We start from the raw sequence: 17,438 nt of genomic DNA, 5'->3' as shown, positions 1-17,438 counted from the left end.
AACAAACAAGTCGTTCTGATCTTTACCTTTTCTGATGGTGAATTTGCATGCATCTTTTTACTCGCAGTCAACCACTCTGTCAGCATGTACATAGACTCATTTCTTATCATGATCAAGAGCGCTCAATGAATGTCACTCTGGCTTTTGGGGAACCCACGGAATTCTAATCATTGACATCAACACCTGAAAGCCACAGAGGCACAATCTGTCAAGAACAGAAATCCCTGATCAACAAGTATTCCTTAAAGGTAAATTCCATACCAACAACAGACCAAACTCTGCAACTCATCTCATAAGTACATGCTTCTTGCACCAACAGTTTGATGAAACGTAGATACAAAAGAAAATGTTGTGCAGAATGTGGACATCTATCCCCCTTGTTCTCACATGCAAAGCAAGCACTCTGCCATTTGAAGTAATTCCCTAGCAAAATGCTCTGATTGGTTGCTCAAATCCAAAAGTCCTTTTGGCCACAATGAGAGCACAGGTCCTTCTAACCTTGTTGTATATCCACATACTGGCACATTTTTAGTTTTTAAAAAATCCCAACTTGCTTGAGTAGCTGGAAATAATGGGCTACCTCAAGATGCCACAGGCCGCACGAGGCCAATGATGGCATACGAGTTTATGAGACCAGTGGTGTCACGAAAGAATTGAATTCCAGATGAGGTGTCCGAGAGGTTAAGGAGATGGACTGCTAATCCATTGTGCTTTGCACGCATGGGTTCAAATCCCATCCTCATTGTGTATTTTTTCTTTTGGAGTGTCAACAGACGTTCAGTAGCACCATGACAAGTTTTAAGCTGTGTTCACACCAAATGCAATTTGTGTGTAAGGATTGTCCACATTCACTCCTACACCAATGTTCTGATTATATTCAAGGGTCCTGTGGTGTGTTTAGCATTCAGCGTGTCAAGTCATTTTCGGACATACATCGTGCGACGAATTTGACAAGTGTATAAAGGCAGCTAGCTGCCCCACTCAAATGTGACACCGAATCGAACTCAGTGTGAAAGCAGCATTACACTCATGCCCCTCTTCTAAGTAGTTACATTCTTACCAACATCCAAAACAACAGCAGCAATACCCAACAAGAAAAGGTCTTATGAATGCATTCATGCAGTTGCATCTATCACCTTGTCTGCGTCAACTGCACTCACACTATCTTTGTTGATGGTTGCAAGGAGCAGGTGTTTCAGTAAACACTTTCAAAGCCCTGACTTGAATGAAAGCTTTTGTCATAAACATCTGAAAGACAGTAAGGTAGTTGCAGCAGTTTGAAAGCTCGGTCATCATTTTGCAATGTTTTTAATGGGCATTGGTGTAAAGACATGTAGTATGATTCCCAATGAGGGTACATCTAAAGGACTGTATTTGATGATCAACAGACAGGAGCTCAGGATAATGGAGAATGAGGGCATCGATCCCTCTACCTCTCACATGCAAAGCGAGCGCTCTACCACTTGAGCTAATTACCCTACGAATCAACTGTGTTTTTATGCCAAATGTTTAATGACACTTTTTGTATGGCTGTGACAGTTCTTCGTAGGTTCGGTGCATATCCAAACACTGTTTTTGCGGCTTTTTCTCTCCAAAATATCAACTTTTTCCAGTGGTTAAAAACCACACGATTCTATATTTGCCTCCACAGTTGCAAAGCTAATGCTAGAAGGGTTGGACACGCCATGTTTACAAAGATAATATAAACACACGGGCCATCTACAAGGATCTGCAGATTTGAAACTTGACTCATTACCAACTCTGCCAAATGAAAGGTAATCAACAAACAAGTCGTTCTGATCTTTACCTTTTCTGATGGTGAATTTGCATGCATCTTTTTACTCGCAGTCAACCACTCTGTCAGCATGTACATAGACTCATTTCTTATCATGATCAAGAGCGCTCAATGAATGTCACTCTGGCTTTTGGGGAACCCACGGAATTCTAATCATTGACATCAACACCTGAAAGCCACAGAGGCACTATCTGTCAAGAACAGAAATCCCTGATCAACAAGTATTCCTTAAAGGTAAATTCCATACCAACAACAGACCAAACTCTGCAACTCATCTCATAAGTACATGCTTCTTGCACCAACAGTTTGATGAAACGTAGATACAAAAGAAAATGTTGTGCAGAATGTGGACATCTATCCCCCTTGTTCTCACATGCAAAGCAAGCACTCTGCCATTTGAAGTAATTCCCTAGCAAAATGCTCTGATTGGTTGCTCAAATCCAAAAGTCCTTTTGGCCACAATGAGAGCACAGGTCCTTCTAACCTTGTTGTATATCCACATACTGGCACATTTTTAGTTTTTAAAAAATCCCAACTTGCTTGAGTAGCTGGAAATAATGGGCTACCTCAAGATGCCACAGGCCGCACGAGGCCAATGATGGCATACGAGTTCATGAGACCAGTGGTGTCACGAAAGAATTGAGTTCCAGATGAGGTGTCCGAGAGGTTAAGGAGATGGACTGCTAATCCATTGTGCTTTGCACGCATGGGTTCAAATCCCATCCTCATTGTGTATTTTTTCTTTTGGAGTGTCAACAGACGTTCAGTAGCACCATGACAAGTTTTAAGCTGTGTTCACACCAAATGCAATTTGTGTGTAAGGATTGTCCACATTCACTCCTACACCAATGTTCTGATTATATTCAAGGGTCCTGTGGTGTGTTTAGCATTCAGCGTGTCAAGTCATTTTCGGACATACATCGTGAGACGAATTTGACAAGCGTATAAAGGCAGCTAGCTGCCCCACTCAAATGTGACACCGAATCGAACTCAGTGTGAAAGCAGCATTACACTCATGCCCCTCTTCTAAGTAGTTACATTCTTACCAACATCCAAAGCAACAGCAGCAATACCCAACAAGAAAAGGTCTTATGAATGCATTCATGCAGTTGCATCTATTACCTTGTCTGCGTCAACTGCACTCACACTATCTTTGTTGATGGTTGCAAGGAGCAGGTGTTTCAGTAAACACTTTCAAAGCCCTGACTTGAATGAAAGCTTTTGTCATAAACATCTGAAAGACAGTAAGGTAGTTGCAGCAGTTTGAAAGCTCGGTCATCATTTTGCAATGTTTTTAATGGGCATTGGTGTAAAGACATGTAGTATGATTCCCAATGAGGGTACATCTAAAGGACTGTATTTGATGATCAACAGACAGGAGCTCAGGATAATGGAGAATGAGGGCATCGATCCCTCTACCTCTCACATGCAAAGCGAGCGCTCTACCACTTGAGCTAATTACCCTACGAATCAACTGTGTTTTTATGCCAAATGTTTAATGACACTTTTTGTATGGCTGTGACAGTTCTTCGTAGCTTCGGTGCATATCCAAACACTGTTTTTGCGGCTTTTTCTCTCCAAAATATCAACTTTTTCCAGTGGTTAAAAACCACACGATTCTATATTTGCCTCCACAGTTGCAAAGCTAATGCTAGAAGGGTTGGACACGCCATGTTTACAAAGATAATATAAACACACGGGCCATCTACAAGGATCTGCAGATTTGAAACTTGACTCATTACCAACTCTGCCAAATGAAAGGTAATCAACAAACAAGTCGTTCTGATCTTTACCTTTTCTGATGGTGAATTTGCATGCATCTTTTTACTCGCAGTCAACCACTCTGTCAGCATGTACATAGACTCATTTCTTATCATGATCAAGAGCGCTCAATGAATGTCACTCTGGCTTTTGGGGAACCCACGGAATTCTAATCATTGACATCAACACCTGAAAGCCACAGAGGCACTATCTGTCAAGAACAGAAATCCCTGATCAACAAGTATTCCTTAAAGGTAAATTCCATACCAACAACAGACCAAACTCTGCAACTCATCTCATAAGTACATGCTTCTTGCACCAACAGTTTGATGAAACGTAGATACAAAAGAAAATGTTGTGCAGAATGTGGACATCTATCCCCCTTGTTCTCACATGCAAAGCAAGCACTCTGCCATTTGAAGTAATTCCCTAGCAAAATGCTCTGATTGGTTGCTCAAATCCAAAAGTCCTTTTGGCCACAATGAGAGCACAGGTCCTTCTAACCTTGTTGTATATCCACATACTGGCACATTTTTAGTTTTTAAAAAATCCCAACTTGCTTGAGTAGCTGGAAATAATGGGCTACCTCAAGATGCCACAGGCCGCACGAGGCCAATGATGGCATACGAGTTCATGAGACCAGTGGTGTCACGAAAGAATTGAGTTCCAGATGAGGTGTCCGAGAGGTTAAGGAGATGGACTGCTAATCCATTGTGCTTTGCACGCATGGGTTCAAATCCCATCCTCATTGTGTATTTTTTCTTTTGGAGTGTCAACAGACGTTCAGTAGCACCATGACAAGTTTTAAGCTGTGTTCACACCAAATGCAATTTGTGTGTAAGGATTGTCCACATTCACTCCTACACCAATGTTCTGATTATATTCAAGGGTCCTGTGGTGTGTTTAGCATTCAGCGTGTCAAGTCATTTTCGGACATACATCGTGCGACGAATTTGACAAGTGTATAAAGGCAGCTAGCTGCCCCACTCAAATGTGACACCGAATCGAACTCAGTGTGAAAGCAGCATTACACTCATGCCCCTCTTCTAAGTAGTTACATTCTTACCAACATCCAAAACAACAGCAGCAATACCCAACAAGAAAAGGTCTTATGAATGCATTCATGCAGTTGCATCTATCACCTTGTCTGCGTCAACTGCACTCACACTATCTTTGTTGATGGTTGCAAGGAGCAGGTGTTTCAGTAAACACTTTCAAAGCCCTGACTTGAATGAAAGCTTTTGTCATAAACATCTGAAAGACAGTAAGGTAGTTGCAGCAGTTTGAAAGCTCGGTCATCATTTTGCAATGTTTTTAATGGGCATTGGTGTAAAGACATGTAGTATGATTCCCAATGAGGGTACATCTAAAGGACTGTATTTGATGATCAACAGACAGGAGCTCAGGATAATGGAGAATGAGGGCATCGATCCCTCTACCTCTCACATGCAAAGCGAGCGCTCTACCACTTGAGCTAATTACCCTACGAATCAACTGTGTTTTTATGCCAAATGTTTAATGACACTTTTTGTATGGCTGTGACAGTTCTTCGTAGCTTCGGTGCATATCCAAACACTGTTTTTGCGGCTTTTTCTCTCCAAAATATCAACTTTTTCCAGTGGTTAAAAACCACACGATTCTATATTTGCCTCCACAGTTGCAAAGCTAATGCTAGAAGGGTTGGACACGCCATGTTTACAAAGATAATATAAACACACGGGCCATCTACAAGGATCTGCAGATTTGAAACTTGACTCATTACCAACTCTGCCAAATGAAAGGTAATCAACAAACAAGTCGTTCTGATCTTTACCTTTTCTGATGGTGAATTTGCATGCATCTTTTTACTCGCAGTCAACCACTCTGTCAGCATGTACATAGACTCATTTCTTATCATGATCAAGAGCGCTCAATGAATGTCACTCTGGCTTTTGGGGAACCCACGGAATTCTAATCATTGACATCAACACCTGAAAGCCACAGAGGCACTATCTGTCAAGAACAGAAATCCCTGATCAACAAGTATTCCTTAAAGGTAAATTCCATACCAACAACAGACCAAACTCTGCAACTCATCTCATAAGTACATGCTTCTTGCACCAACAGTTTGATGAAACGTAGATACAAAAGAAAATGTTGTGCAGAATGTGGACATCTATCCCCCTTGTTCTCACATGCAAAGCAAGCACTCTGCCATTTGAAGTAATTCCCTAGCAAAATGCTCTGATTGGTTGCTCAAATCCAAAAGTCCTTTTGGCCACAATGAGAGCACAGGTCCTTCTAACCTTGTTGTATATCCACATACTGGCACATTTTTAGTTTTTAAAAAATCCCAACTTGCTTGAGTAGCTGGAAATAATGGGCTACCTCAAGATGCCACAGGCCGCACGAGGCCAATGATGGCATACGAGTTCATGAGACCAGTGGTGTCACGAAAGAATTGAGTTCCAGATGAGGTGTCCGAGAGGTTAAGGAGATGGACTGCTAATCCATTGTGCTTTGCACGCATGGGTTCAAATCCCATCCTCATTGTGTATTTTTTCTTTTGGAGTGTCAACAGACGTTCAGTAGCACCATGACAAGTTTTAAGCTGTGTTCACACCAAATGCAATTTGTGTGTAAGGATTGTCCACATTCACTCCTACACCAATGTTCTGATTATATTCAAGGGTCCTGTGGTGTGTTTAGCATTCAGCGTGTCAAGTCATTTTCGGACATACATCGTGCGACGAATTTGACAAGCGTATAAAGGCAGCTAGCTGCCCCACTCAAATGTGACACCGAATCGAACTCAGTGTGAAAGCAGCATTACACTCATGCCCCTCTTCTAAGTAGTTACATTCTTACCAACATCCAAAGCAACAGCAGCAATACCCAACAAGAAAAGGTCTTATGAATGCATTCATGCAGTTGCATCTATTACCTTGTCTGCGTTAACTGCACTCACACTATCTTTGTTGATGGTTGCAAGGAGCAGGTGTTTCAGTAAACACTTTCGAAGCCCTGACTTGAATGAAAGCTTTTGTCATAAACATCTGAAAGACAGTAAGGTAGTTGCAGCAGTTTGAAAGCTCGGTCATCATTTTGCAATGTTTTTAATGGGCATTGGTGTAAAGACATGTAGTATGATTCCCAATGAGGGTACATCTAAAGGACTGTATTTGATGATCAACAGACAGGAGCTCAGGATAATGGAGAATGAGGGCATCGATCCCTCTACCTCTCACATGCAAAGCGAGCGCTCTACCACTTGAGCTAATTACCCTACGAATCAACTGTGTTTTTATGCCAAATGTTTAATGACACTTTTTGTATGGCTGTGACAGTTCTTCGTAGCTTCGGTGCATATCCAAACACTGTTTTTGCGGCTTTTTCTCTCCAAAATATCAACTTTTTCCAGTGGTTAAAAACCACACGATTCTATATTTGCCTCCACAGTTGCAAAGCTAATGCTAGAAGGGTTGGACACGCCATGTTTACAAAGATAATATAAACCCACGGGCCATCTACAAGGATCTGCAGATTTGAAACTTGAGTCATTACCAACTCTGCCAAATGAAATGTAATCAACAAACAAGTCGTTCTGATCTTTACCTTTTCTGATGGTGAATTTGCATGCATCTTTTTACTCGCAGTCAACCACTCTGTCAGCATGTACATAGACTCATTTCTTATCATGATCAAGAGCGCTCAATGAATGTCACTCTGGCTTTTGGGGAACCCACGGAATTCTAATCATTGACATCAACACCTGAAAGCCACAGAGGCACAATCTGTCAAGAACAGAAATCCCTGATCAACAAGTATTCCTTAAAGGTAAATTCCATACCAACAACAGACCAAACTCTGCAACTCATCTCATAAGTACATGCTTTTTGCACCAACAGTTTGATGAAACGTAGATACAAAAGAAAATGTTGTGCAGAATGTGGACATCTATCCCCCTTGTTCTCACATGCAAAGCAAGCACTCTGCCATTTGAAGTAATTCCCTAGCAAAATGCTCTGATTGGTTGCTCAAATCCAAAAGTCCTTTTGGCCACAATGAGAGCACAGGTCCTTCTAACCTTGTTGTATATCCACATACTGGCACATTTTTAGTTTCTAAAAAATCCCAACTTGCTTGAGTAGCTGGAAATAATGGGCTACCTCAAGATGCCACAGGCCGCACGAGGCCAATGATGGCATACGAGTTTATGAGACCAGTGGTGTCACGAAAGAATTGAATTCCAGATGAGGTGTCCGAGAGGTTAAGGAGATGGACTGCTAATCCATTGTGCTTTGCACGCATGGGTTCAAATCCCATCCTAATTGTGTATTTTTTCTTTTGGAGTGTCAACAGACGTTCAGTAGCACCATGACAAGTTTTAAGCTGTGTTCACACCAAATGCAATTTGTGTGTAAGGATTGTCCACATTCACTCCTACACCAATGTTCTGATTATATTCAAGGGTCCTGTGGTGTGTTTAGCATTCAGCGTGTCAAGTCATTTTCGGACATACATCGTGAGACGAATTTGACAAGCGTATAAAGGCAGCTAGCTTCCCCACTCAAATGTGACACCGAATCGAACTCAGTGTGAAAGCAGCATTACACTCATGCCCCTCTTCTAAGTAGTTACATTCTTACCAACATCCAAAACAACAGCAGCAATACCCAACAAGAAAAGGTCTTATGAATGCATTCATGCAGTTGCATCTATCACCTTGTCTGCGTCAACTGCACTCACACTATCTTTGTTGATGGTTGCAAGGAGCAGGTGTTTCAGTAAACACTTTCAAAGCCCTGACTTGAATGAAAGCTTTTGTCATAAACATCTGAAAGACAGTAAGGTAGTTGCAGCAGTTTGAAAGCTCGGTCATCATTTTGCAATGTTTTTAATGGGCATTGGTGTAAAGACATGTAGTATGATTCCCAATGAGGGTACATCTAAAGGACTGTATTTGATGATCAACAGACAGGAGCTCAGGATAATGGAGAATGAGGGCATCGATCCCTCTACCTCTCACATGCAAAGCGAGCGCTCTACCACTTGAGCTAATTACCCTACGAATCAACTGTGTTTTTATGCCAAATGTTTAATGACACTTTTTGTATGGCTGTGACAGTTCTTCGTAGGTTCGGTGCATATCCAAACACTGTTTTTGCGGCTTTTTCTCTCCAAAATATCAACTTTTTCCAGTGGTTAAAAACCACACGATTCTATATTTGCCTCCACAGTTGCAAAGCTAATGCTAGAAGGGTTGGACACGCCATGTTTACAAAGATAATATAAACACACGGGCCATCTACAAGGATCTGCAGATTTGAAACTTGACTCATTACCAACTCTGCCAAATGAAAGGTAATCAACAAACAAGTCGTTCTGATCTTTACCTTTTCTGATGGTGAATTTGCATGCATCTTTTTACTCGCAGTCAACCACTCTGTCAGCATGTACATAGACTCATTTCTTATCATGATCAAGAGCGCTCAATGAATGTCACTCTGGCTTTTGGGGAACCCACGGAATTCTAATCATTGACATCAACACCTGAAAGCCACAGAGGCACTATCTGTCAAGAACAGAAATCCCTGATCAACAAGTATTCCTTAAAGGTAAATTCCATACCAACAACAGACCAAACTCTGCAACTCATCTCATAAGTACATGCTTCTTGCACCAACAGTTTGATGAAACGTAGATACAAAAGAAAATGTTGTGCAGAATGTGGACATCTATCCCCCTTGTTCTCACATGCAAAGCAAGCACTCTGCCATTTGAAGTAATTCCCTAGCAAAATGCTCTGATTGGTTGCTCAAATCCAAAAGTCCTTTTGGCCACAATGAGAGCACAGGTCCTTCTAACCTTGTTGTATATCCACATACTGGCACATTTTTAGTTTTTAAAAAATCCCAACTTGCTTGAGTAGCTGGAAATAATGGGCTACCTCAAGATGCCACAGGCCGCACGAGGCCAATGATGGCATACGAGTTCATGAGACCAGTGGTGTCACGAAAGAATTGAGTTCCAGATGAGGTGTCCGAGAGGTTAAGGAGATGGACTGCTAATCCATTGTGCTTTGCACGCATGGGTTCAAATCCCATCCTCATTGTGTATTTTTTCTTTTGGAGTGTCAACAGACGTTCAGTAGCACCATGACAAGTTTTAAGCTGTGTTCACACCAAATGCAATTTGTGTGTAAGGATTGTCCACATTCACTCCTACACCAATGTTCTGATTATATTCAAGGGTCCTGTGGTGTGTTTAGCATTCAGCGTGTCAAGTCATTTTCGGACATACATCGTGAGACGAATTTGACAAGCGTATAAAGGCAGCTAGCTTCCCCACTCAAATGTGACACCGAATCGAACTCAGTGTGAAAGCAGCATTACACTCATGCCCCTCTTCTAAGTAGTTACATTCTTACCAACATCCAAAGCAACAGCAGCAATACCCAACAAGAAAAGGTCTTATGAATGCATTCATGCAGTTGCATCTATTACCTTGTCTGCGTCAACTGCACTCACACTATCTTTGTTGATGGTTGCAAGGAGCAGGTGTTTCAGTAAACACTTTCAAAGCCCTGACTTGAATGAAAGCTTTTGTCATAAACATCTGAAAGACAGTAAGGTAGTTGCAGCAGTTTGAAAGCTCGGTCATCATTTTGCAATGTTTTTAATGGGCATTGGTGTAAAGACATGTAGTATGATTCCCAATGAGGGTACATCTAAAGGACTGTATTTGATGATCAATAGACAGGAGCTCAGGATAATGGAGAATGAGGGCATCGATCCCTCTACCTCTCACATGCAAAGCGAGCGCTCTACCACTTGAGCTAATTCCCCTACGAATCAACTGTGTTTTTATGCCAAATGTTTAATGACACTTTTTGTATGGCTGTGACAGTTCTTCGTAGCTTCGGTGCATATCCAAACACTGTTTTTGCGGCTTTTTCTCTCCAAAATATCAACTTTTTCCAGTGGTTAAAAACCACACGATTCTATATTTGCCTCCACAGTTGCAAAGCTAATGCTAGAAGGGTTGGACACGCCATGTTTACAAAGATAATATAAACTCACGGGCCATCTACAAGGATCTGCAGATTTGAAACTTGACTCATTACCAACTCTGCCAAATGAAAGGTAATCAACAAACAAGTCGTTCTGATCTTTACCTTTTCTGATGGTGAATTTGCATGCATCTTTTTACTCGCAGTCAACCACTCTGTCAGCATGTACATAGACTCATTTCTTATCATGATCAAGAGCGCTCAATGAATGTCACTCTGGCTTTTGGGGAACCCACGGAATTCTAATCATTGACATCAACACCTGAAAGCCACAGAGGCACAATCTGTCAAGAACAGAAATCCCTGATCAACAAGTATTCCTTAAAGGTAAATTCCATACCAACAACAGACCAAACTCTGCAACTCATCTCATAAGTACATGCTTCTTGCACCAACAGTTTGATGAAACGTAGATACAAAAGAAAATGTTGTGCAGAATGTGGACATCTATCCCCCTTGTTCTCACATGCAAAGCAAGCACTCTGCCATTTGAAGTAATTCCCTAGCAAAATGCTCTGATTGGTTGCTCAAATCCAAAAGTCCTTTTGGCCACAATGAGAGCACAGGTCCTTCTAACCTTGTTGTATATCCACATACTGGCACATTTTTAGTTTTTAAAAAATCCCAACTTGCTTGAGTAGCTGGAAATAATGGGCTACCTCAAGATGCCACAGGCCGCACGAGGCCAATGATGGCATACGAGTTTATGAGACCAGTGGTGTCACGAAAGAATTGAATTCCAGATGAGGTGTCCGAGAGGTTAAGGAGATGGACTGCTAATCCATTGTGCTTTGCACGCATGGGTTCAAATCCCATCCTCATTGTGTATTTTTTCTTTTGGAGTGTCAACAGACGTTCAGTAGCACCATGACAAGTTTTAAGCTGTGTTCACACCAAATGCAATTTGTGTGTAAGGATTGTCCACATTCACTCCTACACCAATGTTCTGATTATATTCAAGGGTCCTGTGGTGTGTTTAGCATTCAGCGTGTCAAGTCATTTTCGGACATACATCGTGAGACGAATTTGACAAGCGTATAAAGGCAGCTAGCTGCCCCACTCAAATGTGACACCGAATCGAACTCAGTGTGAAAGCAGCATTACACTCATGCCCCTCTTCTAAGTAGTTACATTCTTACCAACATCCAAAACAACAGCAGCAATACCCAACAAGAAAAGGTCTTATGAATGCATTCATGCAGTTGCATCTATCACCTTGTCTGCGTCAACTGCACTCACACTATCTTTGTTGATGGTTGCAAGGAGCAGGTGTTTCAGTAAACACTTTCAAAGCCCTGACTTGAATGAAAGCTTTTGTCATAAACATCTGAAAGACAGTAAGGTAGTTGCAGCAGTTTGAAAGCTCGGTCATCATTTTGCAATGTTTTTAATGGGCATTGGTGTAAAGACATGTAGTATGATTCCCAATGGGGGTACATCTAAAGGACTGTATTTGATGATCAACAGACAGGAGCTCAGGATAATGGAGAATGAGGGCATCGATCCCTCTACCTCTCACATGCAAAGCGAGCGCTCTACCACTTGAGCTAATTACCCTACGAATCAACTGTGTTTTTATGCCAAATGTTTAATGACACTTTTTGTATGGCTGTGACAGTTCTTCGTAGCTTCGGTGCATATCCAAACACTGTTTTTGCGGCTTTTTCTCTCCAAAATATCAACTTTTTCCAGTGGTTAAAAACCACACGATTCTATATTTGCCTCCACAGTTGCAAAGCTAATGCTAGAAGGGTTGGACACGCCATGTTTACAAAGATAATATAAACACACGGGCCATCTACAAGGATCTGCAGATTTGAAACTTGACTCATTACCAACTCTGCCAAATGAAAGGTAATCAACAAACAAGTCGTTCTGATCTTTACCTTTTCTGATGGTGAATTTGCATGCATCTTTTTACTCGCAGTCAACCACTCTGTCAGCATGTACATAGACTCATTTCTTATCATGATCAAGAGCGCTCAATGAATGTCACTCTGGCTTTTGGGGAACCCACGGAATTCTAATCATTGACATCAACACCTGAAAGCCACAGAGGCACTATCTGTCAAGAACAGAAATCCCTGATCAACAAGTATTCCTTAAAGGTAAATTCCATACCAACAACAGACCAAACTCTGCAACTCATCTCATAAGTACATGCTTCTTGCACCAACAGTTTGATGAAACGTAGATACAAAAGAAAATGTTGTGCAGAATGTGGACATCTATCCCCCTTGTTCTCACATGCAAAGCAAGCACTCTGCCATTTGAAGTAATTCCCTAGCAAAATGCTCTGATTGGTTGCTCAAATCCAAAAGTCCTTTTGGCCACAATGAGAGCACAGGTCCTTCTAACCTTGTTGTATATCCACATACTGGCACATTTTTAGTTTTTAAAAATCCCAACTTGCTTGAGTAGCTGGAAATAATGGGCTACCTCAAGATGCCACAGGCCGCACGAGGCCAATGATGGCATACGAGTTCATGAGACCAGTGGTGTCACGAAAGAATTGAGTTCCAGATCAGGTGTCCGAGAGGTTAAGGAGATGGACTGCTAATCCATTGTGCTTTGCACGCATGGGTTCAAATCCCATCCTCATTGTGTATTTTTTCTTTTGGAGTGTCAACAGACGTTCAGTAGCACCATGACAAGTTTTAAGCTGTGTTCACACCAAATGCAATTTGTGTGTAAGGATTGTCCACATTCACTCCTACACCAATGTTCTGATTATATTCAAGGGTCCTGTGGTGTGTTTAGCATTCAGCGTGTCAAGTCATTTTCGGACATACATCGTGCGACGAATTTGACAAGTGTATAAAGGCAGCTAGCTGCCCCACTCAAATGTGACACCGAATCGAACTCAGTGTGAAAGCAGCATTACACTCATGCCCCGCTTCTAAGTAGTTACATTCTTACCAACATCCAAAGCAACAGCAGCAATACCCAACAAGAAAAGGTCTTATGAATGCATTCATGCAGTTGCATCTATTACCTTGTCTGCGTCAACTGCACTCACACTATCTTTGTTGATGGTTGCAAGGAGCAGGTGTTTCAGTAAACACTTTCAAAGCCCTGACTTGAATGAAAGCTTTTGTCATAAACATCTGAAAGACAGTAAGGTAGTTGCAGCAGTTTGAAAGCTCGGTCATCATTTTGCAATGTTTTTAATGGGCATTGGTGTAAAGACATGTAGTATGATTCCCAATGAGGGTACATCTAAAGGACTGTATTTGATGATCAACAGACAGGAGCTCAGGATAATGGAGAATGAGGGCATCGATCCCTCTACCTCTCACATGCAAAGCGAGCGCTCTACCACTTGAGCTAATTACCCTACGAATCAACTGTGTTTTTATGCCAAATGTTTAATGACACTTTTTGTATGGCTGTGACAGTTCTTCGTAGCTTCGGTGCATATCCAAACACTGTTTTTGCGGCTTTTTCTCTCCAAAATATCAACTTTTTCCAGTGGTTAAAAACCACACGATTCTATATTTGCCTCCACAGTTGCAAAGCTAATGCTAGAAGGGTTGGACACGCCATGTTTACAAAGATAATATAAACCCACGGGCCATCTACAAGGATCTGCAGATTTGAAACTTGACTCATTACCAACTCTGCCAAATGAAAGGTAATCAACAAACAAGTCGTTCTGATCTTTACCTTTTCTGATGGTGAATTTGCATGCATCTTTTTACTCGCAGTCAACCACTCTGTCAGCATGTACATAGACTCATTTCTTATCATGATCAAGAGCGCTCAATGAATGTCACTCTGGCTTTTGGGGAACCCACGGAATTCTAATCATTGACATCAACACCTGAAAGCCACAGAGGCACAATCTGTCAAGAACAGAAATCCCTGATCAACAAGTATTCCTTAAAGGTAAATTCCATACCAACAACAGACCAAACTCTGCAACTCATCTCATAAGTACATGCTTCTTGCACCAACAGTTTGATGAAACGTAGATACAAAAGAAAATGTTGTGCAGAATGTGGACATCTATCCCCCTTGTTCTCACATGCAAAGCAAGCACTCTGCCATTTGAAGTAATTCCCTAGCAAAATGCTCTGATTGGTTGCTCAAATCCAAAAGTCCTTTTGGCCACAATGAGAGCACAGGTCCTTCTAACCTTGTTGTATATCCACATACTGGCACATTTTTAGTTTTTAAAAAATCCCAACTTGCTTGAGTAGCTGGAAATAATGGGCTACCTCAAGATGCCACAGGCCGCACGAGGCCAATGATGGCATACGAGTTTATGAGACCAGTGGTGTCACGAAAGAATTGAATTCCAGATGAGGTGTCCGAGAGGTTAAGGAGATGGACTGCTAATCCATTGTGCTTTGCACGCATGGGTTCAAATCCCATCCTCATTGTGTATTTTTTCTTTTGGAGTGTCAACAGACGTTCAGTAGCACCATGACAAGTTTTAAGCTGTGTTCACACCAAATGCAATTTGTGTGTAAGGATTGTCCACATTCACTCCTACACCAATGTTCTGATTATATTCAAGGGTCCTGTGGTGTGTTTAGCATTCAGCGTGTCAAGTCATTTTCGGACATACATCGTGAGACGAATTTGACAAGCGTATAAAGGCAGCTAGCTGCCCCACTCAAATGTGACACCGAATCGAACTCAGTGTGAAAGCAGCATTACACTCATGCCCCTCTTCTAAGTAGTTACATTCTTACCAACATCCAAAACAACAGCAGCAATACCCAACAAGAAAAGGTCTTATGAATGCATTCATGCAGTTGCATCTATCACCTTGTCTGCGTCAACTGCACTCACACTATCTTTGTTGATGGTTGCAAGGAGCAGGTGTTTCAGTAAACACTTTCAAAGCCCTGACTTGAATGAAAGCTTTTGTCATAAACATCTGAAAGACAGTAAGGTAGTTGCAGCAGTTTGAAAGCTCGGTCATCATTTTGCAATGTTTTTAATGGGCATTGGTGTAAAGACATGTAGTATGATTCCCAATGAGGGTACATCTAAAGGACTGTATTTGATGATCAACAGACAGGAGCTCAGGATAATGGAGAATGAGGGCATCGATCCCTCTACCTCTCACATGCAAAGCGAGCGCTCTACCACTTGAGCTAATTACCCTACGAATCAACTGTGTTTTTATGCCAAATGTTTAATGACACTTTTTGTATGGCTGTGACAGTTCTTCGTAGCTTCGGTGCATATCCAAACACTGTTTTTGCGGCTTTTTCTCTCCAAAATATCAACTTTTTCCAGTGGTTAAAAACCACACGATTCTATATTTGCCTCCACAGTTGCAAAGCTAATGCTAGAAGGGTTGGACACGCCATGTTTACAAAGATAATATAAACACACGGGCCATCTACAAGGATCTGCAGATTTGAAACTTGACTCATTACCAACTCTGCCAAATGAAAGGTAATCAACAAACAAGTCGTTCTGATCTTTACCTTTTCTGATGGTGAATTTGCATGCATCTTTTTACTCGCAGTCAACCACTCTGTCAGCATGTACATAGACTCATTTCTTATCATGATCAAGAGCGCTCAATGAATGTCACTCTGGCTTTTGGGGAACCCACGGAATTCTAATCATTGACATCAACACCTGAAAGCCACAGAGGCACTATCTGTCAAGAACAGAAATCCCTGATCAACAAGTATTCCTTAAAGGTAAATTCCATACCAACAACAGACCAAACTCTGCAACTCATCTCATAAGTACATGCTTCTTGCACCAACAGTTTGATGAAACGTAGATACAAAAGAAAATGTTGTGCAGAATGTGGACATCTATCCCCCTTGTTCTCACATTTAAAGCAAGCACTCTGCCATTTGAAGTAATTCCCTAGCAAAATGCTCTGATTGGTTGCTCAAATCCAAAAGTCCTTTTGGCCACAATGAGAGCACAGGTCCTTCTAACCTTGTTGTATATCCACATACTGGCACATTTTTAGTTTTAAAAAATCCCAACTTGCTTGAGTAGCTGGAAATAATGGGCTACCTCAAGATGCCACAGGCCGCACGAGGCCAATGATGGCATACGAGTTCATGAGACCAGTGGTGTCACGAAAGAATTGAGTTCCAGATGAGGTGTCCGAGAGGTTAAGGAGATGGACTGCTAATCCATTGTGCTTTGCACGCATGGGTTCAAATCCCATCCTCATTGTGTATTTTTTCTTTTGGAGTGTCAACAGACGTTCAGTAGCACCATGACAAGTTTTAAGCTGTGTTCACACCAAATGCAATTTGTGTGTAAGGATTGTCCACATTCACTCCTACACCAATGTTCTGATTATATTCAAGGGTCCTGTGGTGTGTTTAGCATTCAGCGTGTCAAGTCATTTTCGGACATACATCGTGCGACGAATTTGACAAGTGTATAAAGGCAGCTAGCTGCCCCACTCAAATGTGACACCGAATCGAACTCAGTGTGAAAGCAGCATTACACTCATGCCCCTCTTCTAAGTAGTTACATTCTTACCAACATCCAAAGCAACAGCAGCAATACCCAACAAGAAAAGGTCTTATGAATGCATTCATGCAGTTGCATCTATTACCTTGTCTGCGTCAACTGCACTCACACTATCTTTGTTGATGGTTGCAAGGAGCAGGTGTTTCAGTAAACACTTTCAAAGCCCTGACTTGAATGAAAGCTTTTGTCATAAACATCTGAAAGACAGTAAGGTAGTTGCAGCAGTTTGAAAGCTCGGTCAGCATTTTGCAATGTTTTTAATGGGCATTGGTGTAAAGACATGTAGTATGATTCCCAATGAGGGTACATCTAAAGGACTGTATTTGATGATCAACAGACAGGAGCTCAGGATAATGGAGA

General features: G+C 41.6%; 8 non-coding genes across 8 annotated transcripts; all 8 read left to right on the top strand.

Moving 5' to 3' along the window:
• Positions 1-663: 663 nt before the first annotated feature.
• Positions 664-745, top strand: trnas-gcu (transfer RNA serine (anticodon GCU)). The gene has a single exon. It is a non-coding gene; the product is annotated as a tRNA-Ser (tRNA).
• Positions 746-2,444: 1,699 nt separating this feature from the next.
• On the top strand, positions 2,445-2,526 carry trnas-gcu (transfer RNA serine (anticodon GCU)). The gene has a single exon. It is a non-coding gene; the product is annotated as a tRNA-Ser (tRNA).
• Positions 2,527-4,225: 1,699 nt separating this feature from the next.
• trnas-gcu (transfer RNA serine (anticodon GCU)) lies at positions 4,226-4,307 on the top strand. Its single transcript has one exon. It is a non-coding gene; the product is annotated as a tRNA-Ser (tRNA).
• Positions 4,308-6,006: 1,699 nt separating this feature from the next.
• trnas-gcu (transfer RNA serine (anticodon GCU)) lies at positions 6,007-6,088 on the top strand. The gene has a single exon. It is a non-coding gene; the product is annotated as a tRNA-Ser (tRNA).
• A 3,480-nt stretch (positions 6,089-9,568) lies between these two features.
• On the top strand, positions 9,569-9,650 carry trnas-gcu (transfer RNA serine (anticodon GCU)). The gene has a single exon. It is a non-coding gene; the product is annotated as a tRNA-Ser (tRNA).
• Positions 9,651-11,349: 1,699 nt separating this feature from the next.
• On the top strand, positions 11,350-11,431 carry trnas-gcu (transfer RNA serine (anticodon GCU)). The gene has a single exon. It is a non-coding gene; the product is annotated as a tRNA-Ser (tRNA).
• Positions 11,432-14,910: 3,479 nt separating this feature from the next.
• Positions 14,911-14,992, top strand: trnas-gcu (transfer RNA serine (anticodon GCU)). Its single transcript has one exon. It is a non-coding gene; the product is annotated as a tRNA-Ser (tRNA).
• A 1,698-nt stretch (positions 14,993-16,690) lies between these two features.
• On the top strand, positions 16,691-16,772 carry trnas-gcu (transfer RNA serine (anticodon GCU)). Its single transcript has one exon. It is a non-coding gene; the product is annotated as a tRNA-Ser (tRNA).
• The last annotated feature ends 666 nt before the right edge of the window (positions 16,773-17,438 follow it).

The sequence above is a fragment of the Oryzias latipes genome, chromosome 1, assembly GCF_053564925.1.
Source record: "Oryzias latipes strain Hd-rR chromosome 1, Olatipes_Hd-rR_3.1".
NCBI classification, from domain to species: Eukaryota; Metazoa; Chordata; class Actinopteri; order Beloniformes; family Adrianichthyidae; genus Oryzias; species Oryzias latipes.
Note: the sequence above shows the minus strand (reverse complement) of the source record. Positions and strands in the feature narration are given on the sequence as shown.